The sequence below is a fragment of the Mesoplodon mirus genome (assembly GCF_964341445.2).
Source record: "Mesoplodon mirus genome assembly, chromosome: 16".
Taxonomy (NCBI): Eukaryota; Metazoa; Chordata; class Mammalia; order Artiodactyla; family Ziphiidae; genus Mesoplodon; species Mesoplodon mirus.
In genome coordinates, this window is record NC_138992.1 from 117,017 (window position 1) to 138,269 (window position 21,253).

At 51.2% G+C, this 21,253-nt stretch overlaps 1 protein-coding gene and 1 long non-coding RNA gene across 8 annotated transcripts in view; one reads left to right on the top strand and one right to left on the bottom strand.

Moving 5' to 3' along the window:
- LOC309791714 overlaps positions 1-2,756 on the top strand; it is a 48,185-nt gene extending 45,429 nt beyond the window's left edge. For 3 of the 7 annotated variants that reach the window (XR_014291549.1, XR_014291553.1, XR_014291554.1), the window contains exons 2-4: positions 99-175; positions 589-831; positions 1,555-2,755. This is a non-coding gene — a long non-coding RNA (uncharacterized lncRNA). Of the gene's footprint in view, positions 1-98; positions 176-588; positions 832-1,554 lie in introns of all 7 variants that reach the window. The other 4 variants (XR_014291550.1, XR_014291551.1, XR_014291552.1 and 1 more) reach the window with 2 other exon arrangements.
- The window catches only part of LOC309791919 (UPF0488 protein C8orf33 homolog), a 107,475-nt gene that overhangs the window by 69,067 nt on the left and 17,155 nt on the right, over positions 1-21,253 (bottom strand). The window lies entirely within an intron of this gene.

Consider the following 21,253-nt stretch of genomic DNA (forward strand, 5'->3'; position numbering starts at 1 on the left):
TTCCTAGAACTCCGAGTTCCTCGTTCGTTAGCTGAAGTGCTCGTTTGATGTCTGTTCTGACATGTTTCATCCATTTACATGTGCCACTCATTTTTCAGGTACAAAACAAAGAATCGCTTTGCACAAAGCCAGAAGGGCTACACTGAAAGAATGATCAGAAAAGAATAATACATAGGTATGTATTTGCATTGACTTTCTCCAAATATTTGAGACAGGGTAGCTGGTTAGTGGCTGCTTTCTCGTGCTCGAGCCCTTACAACGTGATCTCCTCAGAATGTCATAGGGATAGGAGCCTGTCTGAGCCTGTCTGTCTCTGCCCGTGGCCCCTAGTTTCTTCTTGTCATTACTTTAGGTACTGTGTAAGGCCCTTCTGTTTTCCTCCCAGTCACAGCAGACACTGAGTAACCTCTAGTTGTGACTGAGATGCATATTTCACAGTATAGTACTTTAGAAATGAGAAAGGTTTACTTATTGTGGAAACAAATGTAGCCTCCTGGGAGTGTTAGTGTCACTTGGTAATGTTTTTCCCAGGGCTGCCATGGTAACTGACCTTGCCTGGTTACTCCCTACGTTTTCCATTCGACGCAGCAGGCCCACCGCTAGGCCTCTCACCTGAGAAGTCCAGAATCGGGAAGACACAGGCTGTATCAGTTGCACTGCGGCCTTATTCACAATAGCCAAGATGGTGAAGCAACCAAAATGTCCATCAACAGGTGAATGGATAAAGAAGAAGAGGTCCATGTGCACAATGGAATATTCACCATGGAGAACAATGAATTACTGCTCTTTGAGGCATCACAGATGAGCATAGAGATAATCATGGAACATGAGGTAAGTTGGAAATCAAAAGACCTATATCCTATGATATTACTTATAGGCGTTATCTAATAACTGACACACAGGAAAATATTTCCACAGAGAAAAGACACTCACAGATGTAGGAAAAAACTATACTTATCTAAAAGGAAAGGTGGGAGGAATGGATAAATTAAGATCAGTTTTACATATACCAATACATATTATATACATGTGTCACAAAGACCGACCATATAGCAAGGGAGGTCTACGGAACACTGTGTAATATTTTGCATGGGAAGAGGATCTGTATATGAATAGACATATATAATGTACAAATGAGCCAGATTGTGTACAGCTAGGGCAAACAATATTCTAATCATTACACCGATTACAAAAATTAAGACAACCAACAAGAAGTAATGAGACATAAACGTATGGAGGTTTCTCCTGGCACATTCCATTCTAATTTATAACTTAGGAACACGACTTCCAGAAAGGCTCTGCTGCCCTACTACCCAGATTGGGGAATGGAGAAATGCTGCCTCCTTGTGACCGTTTCACACAACAGCAGCTTTAAACCCACAGCTAATGGTCACTAACTATTCACCAAACGTGCAGTTCTGTAATGGCACCTGTCCACCAAAAAATTCCTGGGGTCGAAAACCGAATAAGAAATTCAAAAGAGGGCAACCTTCCAAGAAGACAATTTCAAGAGGTATATTGTATGCACAATTCGTTCTCCTTTTTTTTAAACAGAAACAAAAACGGCTTGGAAAAATGATGAATTTTAGATATTTGTAAAGACACGCAAACCCAAATTACAAAAACCTATCAGCTCACAGCAGTCAGAATGGCCATTAGCAAAAATGCTGCAAGCAATAAATGCTGAAGCGATTGTGGAGAAGTGCGTACCCTCCGTCCTAAGGGGGACGTGGTAAGGGCCACTAATGAAAACACAATGGAGGTGCTTTGAAAAGGGAAACATTGCGCTACCAGGCAATCAATTATACCCACTGCTGGACCTGTCACCTGAGAAAATGAGAATCAAAACCTCACAGACTGGCAATTCTGCACTCCAGCAATACTTACAATAGCCAACACTTGGAAGCAACGAAAATGTCCATCAACAGAGGAGTGCACCAAGAAGCAGCGGTCCATGTACACAATGGAATATTACTCCAATAAAAAGTATAAATTAAATTTAAAAACAAACATAAGTAAGGAGACGTAAGCATTTGGGGGTTTATCCGGGCACATTTCTCTCTAATTTATAACCGAGGAACACCAGTGGCAGGAAGGTCTGTTTCCCTAGTACCAGCATGGGGAACGTAGAAAGGCTGCCACCCTCTGGCCGTTACCTGCAAAAGCAGCTTAAAACCTGTGCTAATGGTCACTTCATGTGAACAAGTACTGCATGGCTGTAAATGAAACCTGCCCTCAAAATGTCTTGAGGGAGGTAATGGCCAAAAAATTTCAAAATGTGACTCATACTTTAAGAAAACACTTTGAAGAGCTAAGCTGTAATCACAGTGTGAAAAATAAGAAGGACATGCCTTAAAGCTTAATGTCAAGGGATTATGAGACACACGGAAATTCAACCACAAAGAGGTATCAGTTCACACCCCTCAGAATAACCTTCAGCACGAAACCCATAATCAATAAATGCTGGGGCTTCCCTGGTGGCGCAGTGGTTGAGAGTCCACCTGCGATGCAGGGGACGCGGGTTCGTACTCCGTTTTGGGAAGATCCCACATGCCGTGGGTGCCTGTGCTCCGCAACGGGAGAGGCCACAACAGTGAGAGGCCCGCGTACCGCAAAACAAACAAACATAAATAAACAAATAAATAAATGCTGAAGGTGTTGTGGAGAAACGCATACCCTCAACTTTCAGTGGGATGTACCCTGGAAAGAGCCACTAATGAGAACAGAATGGAGATGCCTTTAAAAGGTACACATTGAGCTACAATATAAACCAGCAGGCCCATTCCTGGACCTATAACCAAAGAAGACAGAATTGGAAAGGCATAGAAAGGCAAATGTGCACTGCACAGTATTACAATAGCCAAGATAAGGAAGTAACCAAAAAGTCCGGCAACAGATGGGTGGACAAAGAAGAACTACACGTAGAGATGGAATATTAGCTGGGGAAAAAATGAAACAATGCCATTTGCAGCACCGTCGATGAGTCTAGAAGTAATCACCCGAGTTGTTGTAAGTGAGAAAGTGAAAGACACATATCCTATCATATCACTTATAGGTGTGAGCTAAAAGTTGATACCAATGAAGATATTTCCACAGAGAAAGGCAATTACAGATTCATTAAACCAACGTAGGGTCCACCATAAGGAAAGGTGTGAGGATTGGATACATTACATTGTTGGGGTTTACAGAGATATACAAACGCATGTGAAATATATAATCACCAAAGACCTACGGCATACCAAGAGAAGACTACTCAACATTGTGTCATAACCTACATGGGAAAAGGATCTGAAGAAGACTAGATATATGTATATGTGTAAAACATCCCCATCTTGCACACCTAGAACAAAGAAAACATTGTAATCAAATTGGCTGTGATCAAAAATAGTAATTAAATTAAAAAACGAACAGGACAGAATGAGACATAATCTTAAGGGGATTTTCCTGGCACTTTCCGTTCCAATTTACAACCTACAGCACAACTTCCATTTTGGCTGTCTTGCCCTAGAAACCAGATTTGGTAAGGAGAAATGCTTCTGTCTTCTGGCCGTTTCACACAACAGCAGCTTTGAACCCAGCACTAGTGGTCATTTAATATTCAAAATAATTGCAGGCCTGTAATAGACACCTACCATCAAAGAAAAAAATCCTGGGGTCGTAAATCAATCAGAAAATTCAAAAGACGTCAACGTTTCAAAAACACAGTCAAGAGGCATATTTTACGCACATTTTGTCTTTTCTTGCTTTTTTTTTCTTTAAGAAAAAGGGAATGGGAATGCTCAACGTCAGCAATTAATAAAGATTGCAAATCCAATCTACAGAAACCTTTACCACACAGCCATCAGAATGATCACCAGGAGAATAGTGTACAAAGGTATAAATGCTGAAAAGGTTTTAGAGAACTATGTACCCTCTAGCCGCTGCGGGTAGATAAACTGGTAAGAGACAGTAGGGAGAAGAGAGTGGCGGTGCATTTAAAGGTAAAAATTGAGCTGCCATGTGATCTGGTAGGTCCTTTCATGCACCTATCACCTGAGCAGACCAGAATGAAAAAGGTACCGGCTGGCAATCCTGCACTGCAGGAACATTAACCATAGCCAAGACTTGGAAGAACCCAAAAGGTCCATCAACAGAAAAATGTACAAGGAAGAAGTGGTCCATGTACACAATGGAATATTAGCCATGGAATAGAATAAAAGTGTGCCGTTTGCACCACCATAGAAGGACCTAAAGATCATCACCCAACTTGAAGTATGAAAAAAATTGAAAGACAGACATCCTATGACATCACTTAGAGGTGTTAGCTAAAAATTGATACCCACAAACTTATTTCCAAGAGAAGGAAAAGCATGGATTAAGAAAATAAAAGTACATTTAACCTGATGGAAAGTTGTAGGGAGTGGATGAATTAGGATATGGGGGTTAAGAGACATGTACTAATACATATGAAATATTTAATTACAAAATACCTATGGAATACGAAGAAAGGTCTACTCGACACTCTGTAATAACGTACACGGGAAGGGCTCCAAAGATGAGTAGACAGATACATTGATGTAATGAACCAGATTCTGTAAACCTAGGAGAAACAAAATATTTTTTTTATCGAATTTGCTCTGATAATTAATAAAAACTAAATTTAAAAACAATCAAGAAGAAAGGAGATATAAGCTCTTGGGGGTTTTCCCTGGCACATTCTACTCTAATTTGCAGCCTACTAACACGATTTCCTGGAAGGCTGTACTGCCCAAAAATGGAGTGGGAAATGTACAAATGCTGCCGGCTTGTGGACATTTCCCACAAGTGCAGCTTTAAGCCCACAGCTAATGGTCACTTAACATTCACAAGGACTCAGCGCTGTAAAGGACACCTGCCCTAAAAAAATTGTGCTGCGGAAGGGAATGGACAAAAAATTTCAGAACAGGCAAATGTTTCAAGAAGAGAGTATGAAGAGGGATGTTTGACTCACTCTCTTTAAAAAAATGGAAAATGAATAAAAACTTAACCCTAGGAATTATTAGATTCATGCAACTCTAATTTACAGAAAGTTTACAACTCACACCTGTCAACTGACGATCAGCAAAAATTCTACAAACAATAAATACTGAAGGATATTTAGAGGACTGTGTACCCTCTAGCTGCTGGTGAGATGTAAAGTGGTAAGAGTGAATCATGAGAACAGAAAGGAGCTGCGTTAGAAAAACAAAAATTGAACTACCATTCGATGCAGCAGACCCACCAGCAGGCCTCTCACCTGAGAAGTGCCGAATCGGGAAGACGGAGGCTGCAACAGCTGCACTGCAGCCTTATTCACAACAGCCAAGATGGTGAAGCAACCAAAATGTCCATCAACAGGTGAATGGATAATGAAGTAGAGGTCCATGTACACAGTGGAACGTTCCCCATTTAAAACAATGAAACACTGCCCTTTGAGGCACCACAAATGAGCTTAGAGATAATCATGGAACATGAGGTAATTTGCAAAGCAAAAGACCTATATCCTATATTTACTTATAGGCGTTATCTAATAGCTGACCCAAATTCACATATTTCCACAGAGAAAGACAATAACAAATGTAGGAAAAAAAATATACTTATCTAAAAGGAAAGGTGGGGGGAATGGATAAATGAAGATCAGTGTTATGTATACCAATACATATTATATACATGTGTCAAAAAGACCGACCATATAGCAAGGCAGGTCTACGGAACGCTGTGTAATATTTTGCATGGGAAGAGGATCTGTATATGAATAGACATATAAAATGTACAAATGAACCAGATTGTGTACACCTAGGACAAACAATATTCTAATCATCACACCGATTACAAAAATTAAGACAACCAACAAGAAGTAATGAGACATAAACTTACGGGGTTTTCTCCTGGCACATTCCATTCTAATTTACAACCTAGGAACACGACTTCCAGAAAGGCTCTGCTGCCCTACTACCCAGATTGGGGAATGGAGAAATGCTGCCTCCTAGTGGCCGTTTCACACAACAGCAGCTTTAAACCCACTGCTAATGGTCACTTAACTATTCACCAATCTTGCAGTTCTGTAATGACACCTGTCCACCAAAATAATCCTGGGGTCGAAAATTGAATAAGAAATTGAAAAGAGGGCAACCTTCTTAGAGGACAATTTGAAAAGGTTTATTGTATGCATACTTTTTTCTCCTTTTTTTAAAAACACAAACAAAAAAAGCTTGGAAAAATGATGAGTTTTAGGAATTTATAAAGACATGCAAACCCAAATTACAAAAACCTATCAGCTCACAGCAGTTAGAATGGCCATTAACAAAATGCTGCAAGCAATAAATGCTGAAGCGATTGTGGAGAAGTGCGTACCCTCCATTCTAAGGGGGACGTGGTAAGAGCCACTAATGAAAACACAATGGAGGTGCTTTGAAAAGGGAAACATTGCGCTACCAGGCAATCAATCATACCCACTGCTGGACCTGTCACCTGAGAAAATGAGAATCAAAACCACACAGACTGGCAATTCTGCACTCCAGCAATACTTACAATAGCCAACACTTGGAAGCAACGAAAATGTCCATCAACAGAGGAGTGCACCAAGAAGCAGCGGTCCATGTACACAATGGAATATTACTCCAATAAAAAGTATAATTTAAATTTAAAATGAAATATAAGTAAGGAGACAGAAGCAATTGGGGGTTTATCCGGGCACATTTCTCTCTAATTTATAACCGAGGAACACCAGTGGCAGGAAGGTGTGTTTCCCTAGTACCAACATGGGGAACGTAGAAAGGCTGCCACCCTCTGGCCGTTACCTGCAAAAGCAGCTTAAAACCTGTGCTAATGGTCACTTCATGTGAACAACTACTGCATGGCTGTAAATGAGACCTGCCCACAAAATGCCTTGAGGGAGGTAATGGCCAATAAATTTCAAAATGTGACACATACTTTAAGAAAACACTTTGAAGAGCTAAGCTGTAATCACAGTTTGAAAAATAAAATGGACATGCCTTAAAGCTTAATTTCAACGGATTATGAGACACACGCAAATTCAGCTACAAAGAGGTTTCAGTTGGTACACCTCAGAATAACCATCAGCAAGAAACCTATAAACAATAAATGCTGAAGTGTTTGTGGAGAAATGCATAACCTCAGCTTTCAGTTGGACGTACCCTTGAAAGATCCACTAATGAGAACAGAATGGAGATGCCTTTAAAAGGTACACATTGAGCTACAATATCATTCAGCAGGCCCATTCCTGGACCTATAACCAAAGAAGACAGAATTGGAAAGGCACAGGAAAGCAAATGTGCACTGCACAGTATTACAATAGCCAAGATATGGAAGTAACCAAAAAGTCCAGCAACAGATGAGTGGACAAAGAAGAACTGGTACAAGTACAGACAAAATATTAGCCAAGGAACAAAAAAGGACACATTGCCCTGTGCAGCACTGTAGATGATTCTAGATGTAATCACACAACCTGGAGTAAGTCAGAAAGAGAAAGACAAATACCGTATGCTGACACATATATATGGAATTTAAGAAAAAAATGTCATGAAGAGCTTAGGGGTAAGACAGGAATAAAGACACAGACCTACTAGAGAATGGACTTGAGGATATGGGGAGGGGGAAGGGTAAGCTGTGACAAAGTGAGAGAGTGGCTTGGACACATATACACTACCAAACGTAAAATAGATAGCTAGTGGGAAGCAGCCGCGTAGCACAGGGAGATCAGCTTGGTGCTCTGTGACCACCTAGAGGGGTGGGATAGGGAGGGTGGGAGGGAGGGAGATGCAACAGGGAAGAGATATGGGGACATATGTATATGTATAACTGATTCACTCTGTTATAAAGCAGAAACTAACACACCATTGTAAAGCAATTAGACTCCAATAAAGATATAAAAAAAAAGATAAACTATATGAACCCCAAGGAATAATAACACAGGTGTAGAACAACAAATAGGACTTGTGCAAAGATATCAATTTCCCCCAGATATGTTTAACCCATGTTTTTTCTTTAATATCAAGTCTTTTAAGAAAAGAATTTCATAAATTAATTACTTAAGACTCAAAAAAATATATATATCAAAAATTTGTTACAGGTGGAAACCCAAAGGATTCCAAGGCCATGATCTGCTGTATGGTTGTTGTGTCAGGGACACACTCAAATGTTTAGACGGTTATTACCTCGCTTGGCAGGCTATGGGCCTGTGACGGCGAGGCCCTTTTCTCAACCACATGGATGTTAGTAACTGAAACATCCCAAAGGGCTGTCTGTGCTGCCCAGGTAGCTGTTCAATTTCCCAGCAGCAAGGTCAGCTTAGTAATTGGCCACAGAGGTTTGGCAGGGACCAGACTGGTCTGACCTGGAGGACCACAGATGACTGCCTGGATGGTCAGAGGTCAAGGGCCGTCCTGAGACTTGATGTCTATTGATGCCCACTCAGATGGGACAAAAGATGCCTGCAGTCCCAGGAGGGCCCCACCAGCCCTCAGGAGGCAGCACCTGGGGGCTGGTAGGTCGCTGCACCAAGTTCTGTATAAATTCATGGCATGACCATGGAGTGAGCTCAGTCAGGCCTGTGCTGGACCCGGGCTGTCCAGGCCAAGTGGGGCCAGCACTACTCTTTCCAGTTCAGGTGGTAGGAGGAAACCCTTTGGGCTTCTGAGGCCCTAACAGCCGTTGACTGAGGTTGAGTTGGATTTGAAACAGTCGGTGACCCGAGCAGACGTTTCGTTCTTCTGCTCTCAGGTTACAGGATGGGGGTAGATAACCAGTGGTCCAGGTGAACCCCACACTCGTGAGTGACCCCGGGCAAGTCCTGTCCACCCTACAGGACTCAGAGGTGTGTGGTTAGGGGGGCCGTGGGCCAGTTGTGCTTAACACTAACCCACTAACCCTAACACCCAAACCTCTACTGTTCACTCCCTAACCCTAACCTCCTAATCTCGAATCCTAAACCCTAATGCTCCTAACCCCTAGCCCCTAGATACTCGACCTTGACCTGTAAACTCCTAACCCTTACCCTGACCCTGACTCAGACCATCTAACCTGACCCTCTAACCCTGACCCTCTAGCCTGCATCCTTTAACTCTTATCCCTCAAAACCTCATCCTCTTTTTTTTTATTATTATTTGGTTGCACTTGGTCTTCGTTGCAGCAGGCAGGCTCCTAAGTTGTGGCTCCAGGGCTCCTAAGTCGTGGCTCGTGGGCTCCTTAGTTGCAGCTTGCCAACTCCTTAGTTGTGGCATGCGGGCTCCCTAGTTGTGGCATGCGAACTCTTAGTTGCGGCATGAACGTGGGATCCAGGGCCCTGACCAGGGGTCGGACCCAGGCCCCCTGCACTGGAAGCACAGAGTCCTATCCACTGCGCCACCAGGGAAGCCCCTCATCCTCTTAATGTAGCCTCTAATTCTGTCCCTGAGCCTCTAACCCTGACCCTGACCCTGACCCTACGTTCTAACCCTGAGTGCTGAGCCTGAATTTCCATCCTCACTCCTGACCCTCGAACTCTGAACCTTACTCTGCTCCCTGACCCTAACCTCTGAGCCTGACCATGATCCTACACCACCCTTAACCCTAATCCAAATACAGGCCCAGATCAGAACAGATGAAAAACTTGAACCCTACTCCAATCCCTTTTCCCAGTGTAATCAGAACCACAATTTTCATTTTTGTCTGAAACCTAAGCCTGTTCAATTATGCCTTTTCTAAATGAGCTCTAATGTACAGTGGACTGAACAAAACCTTAATTCTTATACCCACATAACCCTACACTGTTAGTGGTTATATAGACAAACCCTTTGCCTGTAACCTAACCCTAACCTCTAATTCCTACCCCCAACTCTAACTTACACCCCAACCTCAACCCCAAACCTAACTCTAACCTCTAACCACTAACCCACCCAACACAGCCACCCCAAACCTCAGCCAATGCCTGCTCAACTCCCAAACTGTATTCCTAACCCTAAAACACAACCACATCCCCCGTGAGTCATCCTGGCTCCTCCAGCCACAAGCCTACCCTGATCCTCACCGTGAAGCTGGGCGTAATCCACCGTTGCATCCTATCAGGCCCAGAGCAAGTTGAAGAGGTTCTCACCTTCTTCTGAGCCCTGTGCACTCCGCCCCCGAGCCCCGTACCCACGGAGACGGCTCATCCACCTGGCTCCGCACCCCTTGCATATATCACCCAGCAGCATGGTGGGGTTTTGTTTTTGATTTTTTGCTAAGTTTTATTTTAATCCAAGGACTTTGCTTCATACAAAATGTCATTGTAGAAACAATAGCAGAATCCAAAGTTTGGCTGATAAATATTACTCAGGCAGCAAACTAGTCAATCACAGAATTTTTTTTTAAAGCAAGTCCCAGTTGTGTTGCATGGTTGGCACTTCTCTTTTTGTTTTTGTTTTTTTAAACACTGTTCTTAAATATAAAGTTTTGCAACAAACCCTTGATTTATATCAAATATAATTAAAAATTAACAAATGAATACATTTTATCAAAAAGTATGAAGATATACATGTCATGCACATACTTGAATATATGTATATACATATATATTTTACATGCACACATAACTTATTCAAACTACAGCCACTGCTTGACTGGTTCCAGATGCAGACAACTGGTTGATGCACTTCAAATTTGGCAACTCACTATGAGATTTGGGGGGAAACGTGACAGCTGAGAAGAGACAGTACAGAAACAAAATGCAGAGTCAGGAAAACAAGACAGTATATCCCCCGCTGTCTGTAATTTTCACCAATTCCAGTGTCTAGAAGAATCCAGACAAGCCAGCATGGCTGTGTGTGTCTGGAAAAGTGGATTCTCTGCCCAGCATGGCCTGGGGAGGCAGCTGTGGTTCTGCACAGAAGAATACACTCAAAATAATATGGGCTGGGGGACCAGAGACAAAACATCAGTCCCAAAATACTCATCCTTCTGCTTTGCAACAGGAACCAGTGATGACATGCACAGTCCGAGATTCCGATTTTAATTATATCCTATTTGAGTAAAATACTCTGTTATTTTAAAGTTTCAGAGTGTTGTGCCTTCAAGTAAGGAAATTCTATAAAATGGTTTGGTCACAATCATGCTCAAACCCTAGAACAGGTGGCGGTCTTGTGTGTTTTATTTCTAATAATAAATGTGTGTCTTTTGTTGCACAGCCCTATGGGTTAATGGCATCCACTCACGGGGACACACAGACACGCACACACACACATCACACTCCAAGTTTCTTTAGGAGAATCATGGGGTAAAAGCCAATGGGAACACTCAAATGATCCAGCAAAGAGATCATCTCACATTTCAAAATATGGAGGACACACCAGAATCTACTCATCTAAATGCTCCTTTTGTTCACAAAACAAAGGGTCTCCCAGTGTTTTATGCACCACGTCCTAACAGTGGTCTTTCTCCTTTGAATGTGGCCCTGAAGCGGGACTTCGTTTGGCCGCCTGCTTTCCCACCTCTTGTGCCAGAAAGAGTGTGGGCTCAGATGCCCAGCTCAGCAGCTTCAGCTGAGCTGCTCCTTCCTCCGAGCTCCGGCCTCATTCCCGTTTGGTTCCCAGCTGCCCTCATCTGCTCAGATGCGGGCGCTCCGCCAGTCCCCACCCCATCCCCAATCTCCCCCGCTTCCCACCAGCCTATCCCCGATGAGCCTTCTGTGAAAAGAAATTTGCACAACTACAGAGATTGCGCCCTGCCTGTCAGGCACCCCGTCCCTGAGAATCGCGTGTAGAAAGACCCGCCCACGCGGGCCGTGCTACCCGTGCCCTGCAGCCTCTACTGCTTCGAGGAAAAAGGGCAAACGGCCGCTGCATTCCAACTACGACGGACCTACTGGATGTTTGCTGCACGTTCTCCATTACATCCGCTTCCTACTCAGTTGCTCTTTGGAGTAGTTTCCACAAAGCCCACTCGCAGTTCACACGGGCCTCCCGGCCCGGCCCCGGGAGCCTGCGCGAGGGGCTAGGAGGTCAGGCACTTGGTCGAGAGCCGCGGGAGCCGGGGTGGTCTGGTTGGCCGCCTGGACTGGACACAGAGCATCTCCTCGAGCAAGCCGAGAACATACATCCTGAGAGGCTGAGATCCTCCTATAGGTTTGATGTTTCACAGTCATGTTAACATTCCCTTCCCCGTTATTCTGTTTTTTTATTTTTATTTTCTGATCAAGTATATAGAGTCAACAAACGAGTGAAGGGTGTCGTGACTAAAAATCAAAACCAACAGCAAGAACGTGGTCCAGATTTGGTCCCCGTCAGGGCTGACCGTGTCTGGGAGGACAGAGCATCTGCGTGTGTTTCTAGCGCCTATTTGCCATTTTAGGTGCGAAGGGCGCCACCGGACTGCTGGTGCGCGGGGGCTGACGAGACCTGCTCGGTTTACCACCGACTCTGGCCTGAGGTCTCGCCCGCTCCTCTGCACCGCACGTTTGGATGAAGGATGATCCGCACAAGATCCAGCCCTCCTGCAAAACGTCCCCAGCACACACCTCGGATGCTGGGCCCTTCACCCAGTGCGGCTCAGCACACACAGCCGCGTCCTGGGTAGGCTCTGAGCTCTGAGACCCAGGGAGGCAGCGCGGGAGGGGTGGAGAGGGAGCCACAGCCCTCTACAGACCGCTCCGCCCAGCGCGAGGGAGGAGACACAGGGGCGAGGCTCTCCTCCCAGGGCTGCTGCCCCCGCCTCAGCGCCCGAGCGCCCCGGAGCCCAGCGCGGATGATAAAACTCATCACCTGGGACGCGCCCGCCGGTCGCGGTGCGGCTAGCACCAGTGGTCTTGGTCGGGGTGGTGGTAGCTGTGCCTCCCGCGGCCGCCCCCGCCTGAGCTGAGCCCCAGAGTGCAGTGGTAGCCGTTGGGCACCCGGCGGAGGGGGTGCGACTGGGAGGTCAGGGAGGACACGTAGGAAGTCCGGGACGAGCGGCCCGAGTTGGTGGCCACGGCCTCCTCGAAGGTGAGCGTGTCCTCAGGCTGCGTGCGGGCAGCAGCCTCGCTGTCCAGACGCTGCCCCTGGTACGGGTTGGAGCCGATCCGAGAGCTGGGGGCCAGGGGCTGGCTGAGGGGGTCTCTTTGGAGCAGGGCGTTGTGTTCTGAAAGGCCACGGCTAAGCCGGCCGGGGGAGAAGGCAGGGAGTTCTGGTCTGAGCCCCAGCAAAGTGGACGGGCGAGGAGTTGGCCGTCTTATAGGTGATGCTGGGACGGGGGGTCAGCGGGGTCTGGGGCAGCTGCCTCCGCCCGCCGCGGCCAGGGGTGCTAGCACCAGATGTTGGCAGCAGGGGGCTCCCGTTCGCTGAAGTACTGCCCTGCAGGAAACGGGAACACAGCAAATCCCAGTCAAAGGACACGGCGAACAGGGCACGGCACAGGGGAGAGCCACGGCGGGGGGCGGGGGCGGGCAGCTGCGATGGACCCGGGGCGGCCCCAGGAGGGTGGGATGGCAGTCTGGGGATGGTGGTGACAGCAAGGGATAGGCACAGGGCCAGGGACCAGGAGACCACAGCCCAGCCCACCTCTGTCAGAAGGAAAGCAAAGAAGGGACTGGACAGCGGGAGGGCCAGGGCTCCGCCCGGCGGGACGGACGGGCCCGGGAAGCGAGGAGCGCAGGCTGGGGCCTAGGAACCAGGACGGGAAGGAGCTCCCTCCCGGACCCCAGGGAGCGCGGGCGAGGCGGGGTCCTCAGGCCCACGTACCTGTCTCGGGGGTCCTGGCTCCTGCCCAGCGGTTGGCGACGCGGGGTGACTGCTGAGGGGGGGCTGGGGCTGTGGCGGCTCACGGCCCCCAAAGCGGTCGCAGGAGTAGAAGCGCTGCTTCTCGGAGGAGGAGGAGGAGGGCTGCCTTCGCTCCTGGGACCGGCCCCGCTCCTGCCTGCGCTCCCGCCGGCAGCCTGCTGGCCCGTCCCCCGGGGGCGGCCCTGGCCCCGCGGCGCTGTTGGGTGCTGGCGGGGGGAGAGGAGAAGTCAGCACAGCCAAGCCGGCGGCGAGACAGACCCCACGCCGGCCTGGCCCCCCAGGGCACTGGCCCCCCCAGCAGAGGGTCCCAGGGCAGAGCTGGGGGCTGCTCCTGCCTGGTCTCAGGCTCAGGGCTGGCTGTGCGGTTGTGAGGTGCTCCCATGTGCTCTTGAACCCCCAGCTCGAGCCCCCGCCCCTCGAGAGACCCCTCGCACGCTCCGCCACCTGTGTCTGCGGACAGGCTGGGCCCCTTCTCCAGGGACCTCGGCTTCCTGTCCCTGCGGCGATGGCAGCGGTGGTGATGGTGGGGGGCGGCCTGGCTGGCTGGAGCGCGGTCCAGGGCGGCGTTGCAGAGACGAGCCATGGGGGGGGCGCTGGGGAGCCAGAGTGGAGACGGAGCGCTTCATGGGGCTGGCGTCTGGGGCCGGCTGCGGGCGGGGACACGGGCGGGCGCACGGCCTGAGAGTGGGGTCCGGGGAGGCCCAGAGCGGCGGGGAAGCCGCCATGACACGGGGGCTGGGCGGGCCACAGGACACGTCCCATCGGGAGGAATGGGCCTGGGACTCTATCCCTGAAGTTAGGGCATCTCCCCAGACAAGGGAGGCTGTGCCCCAGGGGGCTGGTGGGGAGGGGGGAGCATGGCGCCACGGAGGGCCTGGCCTGCGGTCTGGCAGGGTCCCTGGGGAGGCCCACTGAGGGGCTGGGGCTCAGGGACCACCAAGCCCCTCCCTCTCCCTGGACTGCTCTTGCCCACCCGAGACCCACCGCTTCTTCAGAAGCACTCTTTGCACAAAATGCTGTTTGTGTGCCTGTCTCTCCCAGGCCGGGCGGGGCCCAGGAGGCCTCTTGGCCTCAGCGTCCCTACAGGACAGGGAGGGTGCCAGGAAGAGGGAGGCCATTGGCCTGGCTGGAAGGATCCCCAGTGGGGCCCAGAGCTGCTTCGGCGGCCACAGTGAGACCACTGTGCCATCCGAGACCACTGTGCCATTCCGTCCATCCAGCACCGTGAGGCTGCTCCCCCAGGGCTGAAAGCACAACCCACGGAAATGGGCTCACCCAGAGCCACTGCTCGGGCTCAAGCATGAAGGAGGGAGAAGAGGTGCCAGCATGGCACCGAAGGGAGGTGGCCAGGCCAGGAGGGCACCAGGCGCAGTGGGCAGAGACGGGGGAGTGAGGGGTTGGAAGAGGAATGCTCAACCCAAGGGCTCAGCCCGGGAAACAGCGCTGCAGCCCCCTGGCCAGGGGCTTCCTGCCAGGTGGTCAAGCGAGTCCCAGAGAAAGAACCTCCAGTGTCCAGAGAGAGAGCAGGGTCACCCCCAGGGCCTCCGAGAGGACATGAGGGAAAAGGGTGGCTTGAGGAGGCCGTGTGTGTGATTTCTGGGGGAGTGAAGAGCTGGAGCAGGAGAGGCGTGTCCCAGAGACAGGGAAGGGCTGGGCCAGTGACACGGGGCAGTGCGGACTCTTGCTGGCCTGGCCACACCTCTCGAGGCCAGCATCGTGTTCTGAGGGCTCCAAACAGGGCCGGTGGTGTCCAGGCTACAGTGCATTCGGGGAGGCTCCACCCCAGCAAAGCCCGCGTGTGGGACACAAGCTCCTCCATGCCAACTCTCCTCACCCCCACCCCCCTCCCATGACCCCAACCCTCCCAGACCACCCACCTGAGTCTCCGCTGCCAGGCGGTTGCCAGGCCGCTCGGCCCTGGCTCTCCAGCCCGGGTTGGGGCTCCCCGTCAGGGCCTCTCAGGGCCATGCGGTGCATCTGGACATCCACAGCCTGGGGGGGCAGCAGCCCCCCAGTCACACCCACCCCCATCCCACTCTCACCTTCTCCCCCATGCCAGCCTCCCCCCCATCCTGTTCTCACCCTCACCCTCCCACTCTCACCCCACCCCCAACTCGGCCCCCCAGCCCTGGGAGCCCTCATCGGTTCTCCTGTCTGCACCACTGGGGTCTCCGTGGAGTGGCCATGCTCCAGGGGCATCGTCACCTCGCAGGGCACCTCCTGGGTCCTCCGAGTGCCCCAGGAGACCGACTCCTAGATGCCACCCTCTTGGGTATGTCTGTGGAGGAGAGAGGATTGTCCTGTGGGCCTGGAGGTCCATGGGCCACAGAACGTGGCTCCCACCTGCCAGAAACCTCCACCCCGACCCTGTTCTGGGCTAGAAGGAGCCCAGAGGAAGGAGGCCTCTTGAGTGTGGCCACTCTCCAGTGGAGGTACAGCAATGGTCGTGCCCGCTCAGAGTTGATGGGCAGAGAGGGGACCCTAGTCTGGGGACATCTGGCCTAGACAGGGGCTTACATGTGCGGTGGGACAAGGCCACACACATGCACACGGGTGAGGCATCCAGCCTGTGCGGCTGCTCCGTCGGCCCTGATGGCCTACGGCTACTCACGACTCCCCTGACCCCAGCCATGGAGGCCTTCCTGCCCGGAGGTCTAGGCACAAGTGTCACCTTTGGTGAGACCACTTTTGGAGGCCTTCCCCACGACACGCAACCTAACCGCCTGCCCTCTCCTTGTCAGTGTCTGTCTTTCTTATTGTGTCTCCCAAGTGGCACCAAAACAGCCCAGCATTTGCCTGGGTTTCTGCTCGTTCTCGTGTGCAATGAGGCATCACGTACATTCTCCGTCACCCAGGCTGAGCAGCAACAATCACACTCTGAGCTCAGAGGTGGAGCCTGACAGCCTGCACTGGCCACACTGATGACCAGACCCACCATCACTGGGGTTTCTGAGAACATCCTTCATCTTCTCAAATTGCAAGCATCTCCCCTGCACTGTGCTGTCTGGAGCTGCTCTAGCCTCAGGAAAGGCTGATCCTGAGAGGAAGCACGGCCAGGAGGACGGACGCTGGCCCCAAGGCCTGGTCACCTCTGAGGTCACACCATGCCGAGGCCGGGTGGGCACTTACACCAGCCATCAGAAGGCTCAGTAAATGCCCCCACTGCCTGGCCCCGGTAGATTGGGCCCTCTCTCACATGCAACAAAAAGGGGTGGTAACTGATTTGTGTAGAAATTATAACCCTGGAAATAAGCGAAGTTCATTTTCCTGAACTGAAAGCCCGGCTCAGATCAATCCACAAAGACACCTCTCCACCCCATCCCCTCCGACACACACATGGACACTCAGAATCCACTGTTTAACTTTAAATGCACAAAAGGGATCGTAATCAGCATGGAGAAAGGAGAGTGTGGGAGCACGGGGGCTCCCGGGGGCCGGGAGGCTGCCCTCAGGGCCTGCACGCACTCAAGAGTGCGGTTTTCACACGCGAGCGTTACCAGTTGTGCTTAGGTTCTCCCAGTGTCCTGTGGCCTCTCCACTTCTGGACTTGTGCCACCGCAGTGTCAACCCCTGTCCCATGAGCTTGGGCTAGGGAGGTGACTTGCTTTGGCCAATGGGGCACAAGGAGAGGCCTGAACGCCTGCACCCTAACTGTTCCCCTCGGGCTGTTCTCCAGCCTCCCCACACCGATGAGCCCAGACACAGGAGGTGAGAATATGCTGTCGGCCCCACAGGAGCTGGCCCGGGCCCAGGCCCAAAGCACTGCCAAAGCACTTAGGGCCGGCTCCCTAAGTATGGCAGTTTGTTACTCAGCAAAAGCTACCTGATCCACAGTCCATGACCCAAAATCAGCCTTCAAAAAGTGTGTCCAAAACATGCACAGGAGAGGAAGAAACCGGGAGCCCTAGCCATGCTTGCTGCCTGGCCTCGTGGTTCTCCAGGACGGCAAGTGGCTGTGAGGCCCACCCTCAGCCCCTGCCGGTGAAACAGAGCGCACGTTCCTGCTTTGGGCTCAACCAATGAGTGGCTTTGGCCAACGGGATGTTAGCAGATGTGGGACACCCCCCTCTGACTGGGGACGGTGGCTGAGAGAGTCCTGCCCTCTGGTGCGGCCCAGCCTGGCACCCCTCAGAGTGCCACAGGGATGGCTATTCTGGATCACTTGGTTTTGGGGTCATTACCAAGAGTTACGTGATAGGGAAAGACCTTGCCAATTTGTCTACAAAACAGACATCCATATCAAAATGGAGATCTGAGAGGGAAAGTGTCTTAAAGGAAGATGAGAACACTAACAGGCCATTAACAAAAAGCGGTGAGAAGCTGAGGTGGAAACAGATACCTTATTAATGGTCTGCAGGCACCGAAGACCAACGAGGAAGCAGAGGGGAGCCCTCACCTGAGAGAGGAACAGGCTCCCACAGTGGGAGGCGTGGGCTGGAATAACAGACTGTCTGAAGCAGGTGGCCCCGGTGCCGTCAGAGCACCTGTCTACTGTTACAGGAATTAGCCTCAGATGCACCACAGAACTGGCTCCGGCAGCAGACTGGACCAGCTGGACCCACCGCGAAGCATCTGGGTGGAGGTGGGTGTGGCTGGGTGGCGGTGAGACCCAAGTGCTCCCTGTCCTGGGGCACTGCCCAGGGGAGCCCCGGGGGGACCCCTGCCCTCCTCCCGCCAAGGCCCCACACCCTGCCCAGTGATATTCACACTGCCCCGCCATTGCTGAGGGAGGCCGAGCTCTTCTGCCAAAGGAAAACCCGGGCTCCGCAGAGCACGGCCTGCTGTGTCTGCTTCAGCGTGGCCTTCAGAGGGTGGAACAGGGACACGGGGCCGATCTGCAGAAGGTGCGCCAGGAGGAGGGTCTCTGAGGATGGGGACGCCCCATGGACCCCAGGCACCGAGGTGCTCGGCCACCTGTCCAGACCCCCCAGGGCAGGATGGGGATCCCTGGGCCTGCCCCTCGCCCATCAGAAGCCCATTCCCAGTCTGGCCTGTAAGTGACTTCAGGACAGTCATTTCATTTCTTGGAGCCTCAGTTTCCCTTCCTACACAATTTGGGGACTGGATCTGATTACAAATGGCAAAAAGATTTCATCTCATCATCAACTTGGATGGACTGGTAGAGGCTGCCAGAGTCCCAGGTTGAGCAGAATTCGGAGCAGATTTCAGGGCTGGGGTGTGGGCACCAGACACTTCGCACCCTGGGGGTGAATGTCCTGAGTGCTGGACACAAGACAACTTTATAGATGAGAGTCTACACACGGTCACCAAAGGTTTTGGCTGTGTGGTGAAGTCGTCATCTTTGAAGGATGACCTCTGGAAGAAAGTCCTCCAAACTATCCCAGCCAGAGGCATGAGTGGGACACATCATGACCCTGGGCAGTTGGTTTGAACCTCTTTGGGCCCCGCCTGTGTGCACCTCCCACTAACGGAAGCACAGGCTATATGGGGTTTCTGACTCTGTGGGCCAGAGAGGCGGCCACAAGAACCTCTCATTTTCCTTTTTTTCCTGCTGCACTTTCTTCAAGAAGGGGCCAGGTCCCCTCTGCTGCCAAACAGTGGAAGGTGGCAGAGGCTTGGGGTTACTTCCTGGAACCTGGTACCTGGGACAGGCCTCCGGGAGCTTGGTGAATCTGGTCTCTGGTGGTTTTGTTCTGTTTGTAGAAGTCGAATATCATCAGAGCTGCATACACTTTCCCCACTGTCATCTCATTGGCTGGAGAGCACGGCAGGCAAGGGAGGGAATACAAGAGAAAGGGGACATGTGGGGTGGGCTGCGGTGAGGAGCCAGCGCCCACCACGAGGACTCCTGGACCCGTGGGCAGGACCGTGGGACCACCTGGAGCTGCACTGACTCTTCCCCAGGCCCCGCTGGGCTCCACCCAACACAGCACAGCTCAGTTTAACCCCAGACACCTCATCCTTCTACCAGCTCCAACTGTAGGCGTCCCCCTACCTTTTCTCTGGATTTTCTGAAGGGAATTGCCCACACTAGGAGTGTGGGTGACTCTGCCCAACGGAATACGGCCCAGGCATCTCCTCCCACAGCCCCTGGCACCCACCTTGGAGACGAGTGCTCTGGGCTACCAAGGACGTGAGCCCTCCTCTCCAAGATGACTCAACAATTGCCCTCACCCAGGACTCCCTGCTCTGCCTCTGGGTGCGACAGAAGAGGGGTGGGCAGGGGGAGTTTCTCACCCCACTCACGTTGATGGGGTGGCACCAGTAAATCCAGGGTCTTCTGGGGCAGATTGGCCCACACAGAGGAAATCTCCTTCCTCAGCTCTGCGTCACACTGATGCTGCTTTGTGCCAGCTGGGGCAGGATAAGGGTGGGAAGGGAGGAGAGATGTTAGGAGCCATCCCACAGCCCACTTGGGGAAACAGGCAGAGCTGGGGTGGGCGGGGAGAGACCCCATGCTGGAGGAAAGGTGCAGGGGGGAGAAACACTGCCTTGGAGGCTGGTCAGAGAGCTCCCTGGCAGAACCTGTCTAAAGAGGTGTGGGAGCTGAGCCGCCCAGTGGCGAGGGTGTGAAGGCGTGTAGGCGTGGGTGTAGATGGGATTGGGAAGGGACACCGCGGTGTTCCAGCCATTCACCAATCATTCCATAAAAGTTACTGAGCGCCCACCGAACACCAGGTGTTGTTCTAGGTGAGGGAACAAAATCAAAAGAAATTACCCTGGGGCTTCCCTGGTGGCGCAGTTGTTGAACGAGTCCGCCTGCCGATGCAGGGGACACGGGTTCGTGCCCCGGTCCGGGAAGATCCCACATGCCGTAGAGCGGCTGGGCCCGTGAGCCATGGCCGCTGAGCCTGCGCGTCCAGAGCCTGTGCTCCGCAACGGGAGAGGTCACAGCAGTGAGAGGCCCGCGTACCACAAAAAAAAAAAAAAAGAGAGAGAGAGAAAAGAAAAAAAGAAACTGCCCTTGTGGAGTTACATGATTTTAATCTACAATAAAGTAGCAGTAAGTTAAAAATCCAGTATGTTGGATACAGGAAAAACCAAGAGGGGAGGGGCAGGAACTATCAGGAGGGCTGCAGCTTGGACAGAACAGTCAGGAAAGGGCTCACGGGACCCTGAAGGGGGCCAGGGAGCCAGGAGGGCGAGGCTGGAGCAGAGGGAGAGGACGTGCAGGTGGGGACCGCTGAGACAGGAAGCAGCAGAGGGTCCAAGCAGAGGGATAAAGCACTCTGATCCATCTTTCTTTAAACATCGTGTTTATTAAAGTGTGATTTACGTACATAAACATTCACCTTGTTAGTTCCCCCACTCTGTGAACTTTGGTAAATGCATATGACCGTGGATCCACCATCACAATCCAGGCAGGAGCTCGGCACCCCTGTCAAGCTCCCTCTGTACCCTTTGTGGTCCACCCCTTCGCCCTCTCCCAGGGCCCTGGCATCAACGATGTGTTTTCTGTCTCAACTGTTTCAACTTCTCAGAATGTCATACAAGTGGCTTCATACAACATGCTGTCGAGTCTGACTTTTCACCCAGCACGATGCATCTGAGCCCCACCCACGCCAAGC